Raw genomic sequence first — 9,029 nt, 5'->3', positions numbered from 1 at the left:
GTTCGGCCTCCGGCTCAGGAAGTGACGACCATCACTTCCCTGATTGTTAACGTCTCCGTCCGGCGTGTCCACCACGTCCCCCACGTCCCCCGCGTCCCCCACGTCCACCACGTCCCCCCCCCCCACACGCAGCCCGATCCCAGTCACGACACTCCTCGCTCTGACGCCGCGACCTTTGCCCCCCCGAGCGGCCCGGAAAACAGATCCTGAACCAGCTCTGACATCTGCTGTGAAGGACGAGTGCTGCACGAAGTATGAGAGCTGCACCCGGGGCCGGTGCAGGAAGAGGAACGGGGCTTTTAATTGTGTTTGTCTCCCCCCCCCCCCCCCCCTCGAGGGAACAAAGGGATACAAACAACAGATGCTACGGTTCATCAACGCCGAGCACGTGAGTATTGTTCTCTCCGAGTGTCGCTTCCTTCCTCCTCGAGAGGCAGGAACCTGAAGGCCCCCCCCCCCCTTGCTCCTAGAACCCCCCCCCCCTCTGACGTGGACAATCCCCTGATTCCCTCGTGCGATCACACTTCAAGGACGTCACCACACCGGTTGACTCGCCGGCTCCGACTTAATTACAGATTTAACAGACAGACGTTTTTTTGGTTTTCCTCGCTCGCCCGTCTCTCCGTGCTCGTCAGTGTCTCCTCCTCTTGGAGGAGGTGGTGTCGGGGGGGTCAAAGGGAATCCTGCCCAGAGAATTAAGAGTCGGAGGTGAGAAGACGAGTGGGTTTATCAGAGAAGCTTTTCCTCCGTCTTCTAACGTAACTTTTAACATCCTCGGCTGACAATGATTTGAATGTCTCACTTTGAATAGATAAAGAATATCTACATAGTTTCCTGCTGAATATTAGAGATAAACTCGTGTTTTTAATAACTTCTGACTCTTTTTAACTTATCTTCAGTTCAGCTCGGAGCTGATTCCATATTCACGCTCTCTCAACCGTCAGCTGCTGTTTTCCCTCAAGATAAAAAAGAACCAATCAAACGTCTCCACCTTCACCTCCTCTGACTCGTCCTGATTTCATCTGCTCAGGCTCAAATTGTTTAAACCTTTATTTCCTCCCGACTCCTCTCTCCTCCACATCTCCACTGAAAATGGCTCTTTTCCCACAATGCACCTGTAATTACTTAACTCCCTGCTCCTCCGTCCTGAACGACCCTCAGACGCCTCCCTCTCTTCCCCCCCGACGTCCTGCTGGGAGTCAAATATCAGACTTGTTCTCCTTCAGCTCGTGTTGATCGTCTGTTCACATGAGGACACGAGCTGGATAATATCCATCCTGACCCCTGCTGCTTCGGTTCCAGGTGCAATGTCAAACTTCTTTGGTGATAGGGAATTAAATGTGTTTTTACCTCAGTAAAGCTGATCTGGATTCAGTTTGCAAACAAACGGTTAAAGCCGCCTCGTGTGTTGAGATATTTATTCACTGAAATTAATTCCGGTGCGTAGCAAAGCGCTCGCTCTCCGTTTTCCTCGTCTGTCCCATCGGCTCTTTAATTTATTTACTCACTCATTGATTCAGATTCTTCCCGGCGATGGCCCGGCCCGGTGCAGCTGATTGGCTGTGAGCTCCTGTGTGCTGGAGTATTGACTGGAGAAACCTTCCATTGTGTCATCATCACGCCTGCGAGCAGCTTTCTGCAAGCGGGGCATTTCTTAAGCTCACAATCATAAAAGACAGACAAGAAAAATGATGCACACACAAACACAAGCAACCACCTGCATCCCTCCACACACACACACAAACACATACACACATACACAGACACACACTTGTTTCTTTCATTCCCAGTTGAAATGAACCGTGCACTGAGGCTCGCTCAGCGTGAGGCCGGCTGCTCCGGCTCATCTAATCCATCAGTTGTGGAGAAAGAGCCAGGGCAGCCATTTTCACTACCCCCCCCCCCCAAAGCTTGGTTGAGAGGCGGGGCCACAAATACAAATTCTTCAGAATAGACAGATCTTAAAAAAAAGAGGTTTTACACAAAGTATGATCATATTTTCTGCCTGGTTCATTCTGTAAAATAATATTTAAATGTAGGAAAGGCTTACACATCCGAAATGTCCTGATGCTAAATTCATATATTTCATCGTTTAATAAAAACAAAACATGGAGTGTCTCTTCTCTGTTTCCTGTCTGCTCCCCAGCAGCAGCAGCTCTTTCCACTGGAATGCAGGAAATGTGCGTTTGACGAGTTTCCTTCTTCTCACACACGCTTCAGAACACGAACAGTATTTGAAGACTCGTAATTATCCTTTGATCAGACGGCTCAACAGGAGGGGGGGGGGGGGGGGGGGGGGGGGGGCAGAGAAACAGCAAATAGCCTGAGTGCACGGCAGCTGAGATAAAAGAGGAAGAGAAGCACGAGCGTGAGATCGGCTTCTGTTCCCAGACACTGAGGCTAAAGATAATTTAAAAAACATTAGATCCTTATGATCCATAATAATGGCAGCAGCGTTCTGATGTTTCCTTTGGTAATCTGGATTCCTCTCTGTTTGAGCAACCTGATGGTGTAAAGAGATTTGATCCATGGTCGTATCTGTAAATCTCTTGAATAAGCAACTCAACGGTCAAGAGAAGTTTCTTCACTATAAGTTATAGAAGCATATTTATTTTCTCCGCTTCTATGAAACAAAGAAAATCCTTGAGTTGTTTGTAGGTTTAAAACAAAATGAGAAAGCGAAGTGAATTTTAAATCTCTCCACGGTCGTGTTTGTGTGAAACATCTGTTTCAAACATCTGCTGCATTGATAAAAGCTCATTTATTTCATGTATCATCTCATTTGATGTGAGAGGCTCTTCATTAAGTTCTCAGGCTGACGACTGAAGGTCTCACAAACAACCTGAGACGATACAAGAGGCCTCGAGGGCAGCGTGGAAGAGTCACTTTCAAATCTACTCACCTGAAAAACAAGAACATTTCAATATTCCATGTTTATTATTGGCAAAGACCACAGACTCGTATACAACAGTGAGTTACACACCCCGTCTGTAGGGGGAGCCAGAGTTTAGCCGAGAGCGGATCTTGCTATGACCTGCTTCGCCCCCCCGTCGCCCCTGTGTGTACGTCTGGATTCTCGAACTTGATGTTTGCGTTACGATCCAGAAACATTTGTCTGACAAGCTACACAATGAAGTTCTGTTTTCAGTCTCTCGTCAAGTTTCTTCTACGTATTTATTCATGCGACCTAGTTCCTCCCGGGGAGAGAAGCGACGCATCTCTCGTCACCTCTGACTCCACCGACACGAGCAGGGACAGAGCGGTCCAGTTGAGTCACGACCTCTCAAACAAAACTCCACAGACAGATGTGAGGACAGATGTGAGGACACTGGAGCCAGCCCCTCGCTCCTCTGTGGTTCTGTGCTGATATTTCCATTCGAGAGGAAGTTTGAGCTTCACGTCTCACCTCGAAATGGACTGAGCTTGTCTTCCCCCGCCACCCCGGATCTTGCTGGAGGGCAGAGCCACAGTTCACACTCCTGAACGACCTTGAGGCTCGTCTCTCTCTCTCTCTCTCTCTCTCTCTCTCTCTCTCTCTCTCTCTCTCCCTCTCTCTCCCTCTCTCTCCCTCTCTCTCCCTCTCTCTCTCTCCCTCTCCCTCTCCCTCTCTCCCTCTCCCTCTCTCTCTCCCTCCCGTGTGTCGGGCCGACACCGGGACGAAGGTGAATTCAAGAGGGCAGAAATCGTGAGAAAGCATCTTGTCAGAGCCGCGGTGTAAACACAGCAGCCTGATGCATATTCCCAGGATGAGACACATTTGTTTGGAGTATGACCTCCTTTAATCCGTCACGCCCACGCCCCCCCCCCCGGTGCATCTATCAGGGCCGAGAGGCAGAAACAGATCGATGGCCTCAGAGCCTGAAGCAGGTCAGACCCAGTCGCTGCTGCAGCCGAGAAACTGTTTAGAAAGAGAATCAAAAGACAAAGTTCTGTGTCTCTAGTTCAACTGTCAGGACACATCTCTGTCCTTCAAACCTGCAAAACTCAAAATGAAACTTTCAGATTCACCTCATCTGCAGGAAGTCGCCTCGTTCTCCATCTCCTCCAAAGTAAAGTGAACCGGTGAACAAGACGCTGCTGCCGGGGTTCAGAGGATCTGGAGCCACAGAAGAACAACAGGGAACCGGAGCCGGTGATGGAAACTCGTCAGGGTTCTGATTTGACAAACTCTTCATATTGACTTGTTTTCAGCTCCTCTATCATTTCCCTCCAGTCCCTCTGCTGCTTTTTCTATTTGGAGGAAAAGTGGTGTTGGCTGTGAGGATCCTGGATTCTGAATACTCTGCTTGTCACGTCCAATTTGTCAGATCCAGTTTGTGCCATCGTCCCACACTCCATGTTTCCAGTCAGAGCAGAGAAGAAGAGTTGGGTTCTTCTCCTGGGATGAAGAAGACAAATAGCTCACCGTGAAGGAGACGAGAGGAATCAGGGACGGGAAGCAGATCTTTTTCACTCAGCCCTCTCTTTTCTATCCGCTGCCTTATTTGACATCTGTGGTTAACACCTCGTGGATCACAGCTCACCTCAGACGCCTCGCGGCCTCGTTTCACATCCCCAGCGTCGGTGTCTGTCGACGCCATTAATAATAGAATGTGCAGAGCAGGCGGGACTGAAACTGCACACGGGCGAATTCTACAGCGTCAACAAACATGTTGGAAAAGTCGGCTACTTGAATTATTTTGAGTCGGTACAAGAGGAAGCAGGAAGTGGACGTGGAGGCGTCTCCAGAGCGGCAGCGAGAGGCTTTGATGTTTCCTTTGATGCGTTTGTGGCTCCAGGTTTAAGTGACTATCAAATGAAAAATGTGCCAGTTGACAAGGATCCAAATAAAAGATATTTCAAGTATTAATAGACAGTATTTTTAAGCTTCATAAATGTCAATTTTTCCAGTTGGTTCACAGCTTCAAGCATCAACATCTGGATCTGGATGTTGGTTTTATTCCAGAAACAGTAACGATCCAAAACGTAGGAAAAGAGAATCTGAAGCAGAAACTGTCACAGAAAGACAAAGTCCTGATGTATTTAATGTTCAAAGTTTGACATAAATGATGTCCAAATTAATTAAATAATGACTTTAAATTGAAATAAATTTGCTTTGAATGTAATTAACCATTCAATCTCAAGGTTATCCATTCATCCTCTTATCTTCTTAGTGGGTGGACTCTAAATGAAGATGGACGACATGAAAAACCGAAGCCAAATGATCTTGACCTCTGATTCTACAGAAACAGCCTCTTGTCCTCCAGATTAAACTGATCCTTTAACAATGTTAGAAACAAACCAACGAGCAGATGATTCCTCTGAAGTGTGAAGTTCCTGTAAAACCTCAGAGACTCCGACGCTCGTGTTTCTGCTGCAGCTTCAACAGATAAAGAGGAAAACTACTCATCACTGCACTGGTGAGCTGAGCGGGGGGGAGGAGGAGGAGAAGAGGAGAAAAGAGGTGGAGGGTATTTATATGAAAGAAAGTGTGGAGAAAGAGGAAGAAATGAAGACATGGATAAGAGGAGGATCAGAGGGAGAGAGAGCCCTGCAGCACGTTTCACTCTCTGACTCCTGGTGTCAGACGGACCTGCTCCTCTCTCCTCCCTCCTCGCCCTTCTCTCTCCTCTGCCTCCTCTCTCCTCGGCCTCCTCTCTCCTCTCTCCTCCACCTCTTCTCTCCTCCTCTCTCCTCCCTCAGTCTCCAGCAGAGTGTGTTTCTCCTCTTGGCATCAGGAGATGATTCACTGGCTCTTCTGCGGTTCACCCTCGACCTCCTCTCTCCTCTCTCCTCAGCCTCCTCTCTCCTCAGCCTCCTCTCCCCAACACCTCCTCTCTCCTCTCTCCTCCCTCCTCCCTCAGTCTCCAGCAGAGTGTGTTTCTCCACTTGGCATTAGGAGATGATTCACTGGCTCTGCTGTGGTTCACCCTCAGCAGGATTAGCTCTGGAAGGCTTCTTATTATCTTCTGCCCGTTCCAGCTCCGTCGTCTGTTCCGAGGAGCAGCGGAGCTTAAGACAAATTACCCCCCCGGTGGCTCCGGGATGGCACCGCCCCGGCCTGGATACGGCCCTGCAGGGAGAGGGTGGCGGAGGAGGAGGAGGAGGCTGCGAAGGGGCGTCTGGATGAAGAGGGGCTGTTAGAATTTAATTTATGAGCAGAGAAGGGCACCGAGGAGCAGAGAGACTTCAGGAGAGGAGCTCTTTATCCTGACAAATGTTCCTGACCAGAGATTAATGGAGAGAAATGACGGGAGGAAGGTCAACCAGAGGTCAGATGATCCTCAGCAGAGTGGAGGAGAGGAAAACCAAGAGAATAAAGAAAAACTAAAAGATGAATACATACACACTCATATTGGACAGGGACAGAGAAGGTTTGAGTTTCCAACTAATCAAAAGAAGCCCACACAGTGAAAACAGTGCTTCTATGTTATATTTGCATTACTCCACTCAAACAGTGTATTTGGTCTGAATAAGAGAACACAACATTGAGTTTTTCCACATTATCAACACAACAGACCAACACAGGCGACGTCACAAGGAGACAAAAGAGCCTGAGTGAGTGTGAGAGGTTTAAATTCACTGAGTCCAGCTGCAGAGAATCTGTCTGACGAGACAACTCCTCCCAGTCTGCAGAGCACCAGTCCACAGGGTCCACACCATGAACTCCACTGGGAATAATCAGTAACACACGTAGAAAAGAATTAGGATTCTTAAATAATCAGAATTTGGAGTTAGAGCTGCAGAATGCATGTATTTGACTTGTAGAGGAAGCTTCTTCCTTTTGGGTCTTAAATGAGCACAAATGTGTATTTATATGTTTTTATGTGCACTTTCATCGTGAGTAAAAATAAAAGACTGCACTGGAAACACTGGAAGATCAATTATCCAACTCTTCTTAGTTAGAGGTGGAAACGTCATTAATAAACACAAAGTGCAGACAAATAAATCACATTACATGAAGCATGTGACTGTGTTGATGAAGAAACTGTAACTTTCTTCAATTTAATACATGAGATAAACATAATAAACATAATAATAATCATGTTTCAGCTTTGTTTTCTATATTATTTTAACGTTGAACCTGTTGTGTGATGGTTTAAGTTTGAGAGAAGATAGAGGAGCTTTAATTGAACTGAAGTAAACCCACTGAGTCTGATCGTCACATGAGCAGAAACAGCAGGAAATTAATTTATCCGTGAAGTGTAGAGTGATTTAAAATGATATCCTACCGTCGTGTATTTATTTTAAATATTTTTTCTTGGTTCTAAACATCAGTTTTGGTCCAAAGAGATTTCTGTGTTTGGTTTTGTTTATTTAACTCCACCGTGTTTGACGCTCTTTTTAAACACTGATTACAAAACTCTGAATCGTAAAGATTTGTAAAACCTGTCGAGACAAATGAGAGAGAAATCCCCCCCCCCCCCCGAGTGTAATGGCAGCTCACTGGTGTCGCTGGGATCTGCACAAGCAATTAACCAGAGCCTGATTCTAAATGATTGATTCCCTCACGTTCAGCTGTGTGACCAGGTGGAGGGATCCTGCAGCTCTGTGACCAGGTGGAGGGATCCTGCAGCTCTGGGATCAGGTGGAGGGATCCTGCAGCTCTGTGACCAGGTGGAGGGATCCTGCAGCTCCAGGATCAGGTGGAGGGATCCTGCAGCTCCAGGATCAGGTGGAGGGATCCTGCAGCTCCGGGATCAGGTGGAGGGATCCTGCAGCTCTGGGATCAGGTGGAGGGATCCTGCAGCTGTGTGACCAGGTGGAGGGATCCTGCAGCTCTGTGACCAGGTGGAGGGATCCTGCAGCTCTGTGACCAGGTGGAGGGATCCTGCAGCTCCGGGATCAGGTGGAGGGATCCTCCAGCTCTGTGACCAGGTGGAGGGATCCTGCAGCTCCGGGATCAGGTGGAGGGATCCTGCAGCTCCGGGATCAGGTGGAGGGATCCTGCAGCTCCGGGATCAGGTGGAGGGATCCTGCAGCTCTGTGACCAGGTGGAGGGATCCTGCAGCTCCAGGATCAGCAGCCGAGCGTCTGATCAACGCTGAGCTTCATCTCCGCTGAACAAAATAAATCTCACAAATTAAGTAGTTTAAGGGAAAGTGTGATGAAAGCTGAATCGTCTGCGGCGGCACTTTGGAGGACAATTTGGCAAATGATTGCAAATTTAAATAGCTGCTTTATCTTTTGAAGGAGCAGCGTTTCTGTCATGCTTCAGGGGGTCGGGTAATGTTCTTTACTGCCAAAAGAAAACGGTTTATTATTCAAATGGAGTCTGAAGATGTTCCCAGTGAGATGTGGAGGGAGGATGGTTCTGCTGTGGATAAAACCCTCGTCTCCTCGGCTGCAGGAGCGTCACAGACACAGAGGCCACGTAGTTTTAAACCTTTTTTATTAGCAAGAATACAAAAAAGTATCTACATTCACACACCACGCACTGTGGCATGACTCACCTCATGGAGTTCAAGTAAAGTCAATTGAATTATCAAAATGCTCCTTCAGTTTTCAAAGTCCTCGTTCGTCTTTTGGTCGTTTTGTGTTTTTCTTTTCGTCCCCAAAATGTCTTTTTTTTTGTACATTTGTCCTTTTTTTTTACATTTGGCACTTAATGCAGATGATCCTCGTCTCTGTCGTCCCCGGGGTCGGAGGATTTAGAAAAAGGACACAGTGTCTCTGAGGGGACGGATCCGGCCTCTCGTTGGCACGCCGGTGGATCCGGGTTCGAAGGCGACGCGGTCATGTGCTCATCCAGGTGGGCTGATGCATTCTGGGTAAAATCCAAACCGTCTGCTGCAATGAAAAATATCCAGTTCCATCGAAGAGTGTTTTTTTTTTTTTAAATGGCTTCCCTCTTCTCCTCGTGAATGAGCTGCTTCATGTTATCGGACAACAGAAATAAACAAGTACAACACAAAGATCTTTAGAAACGATACAAAAACCAGTAACACAATAAACAACGTGACAACCTGCATCGTCTGGAGATGCTTGGAAAATGTTTTTTTCTCAACACAGACAGAAAACAAAGGGCAGTTCACATCTCGTATGTTACA

Source organism: Pleuronectes platessa, chromosome 20 (assembly GCF_947347685.1).
Source record: "Pleuronectes platessa chromosome 20, fPlePla1.1, whole genome shotgun sequence".
Taxonomy (NCBI): Eukaryota; Metazoa; Chordata; class Actinopteri; order Pleuronectiformes; family Pleuronectidae; genus Pleuronectes; species Pleuronectes platessa.
Note: the sequence above shows the minus strand (reverse complement) of the source record.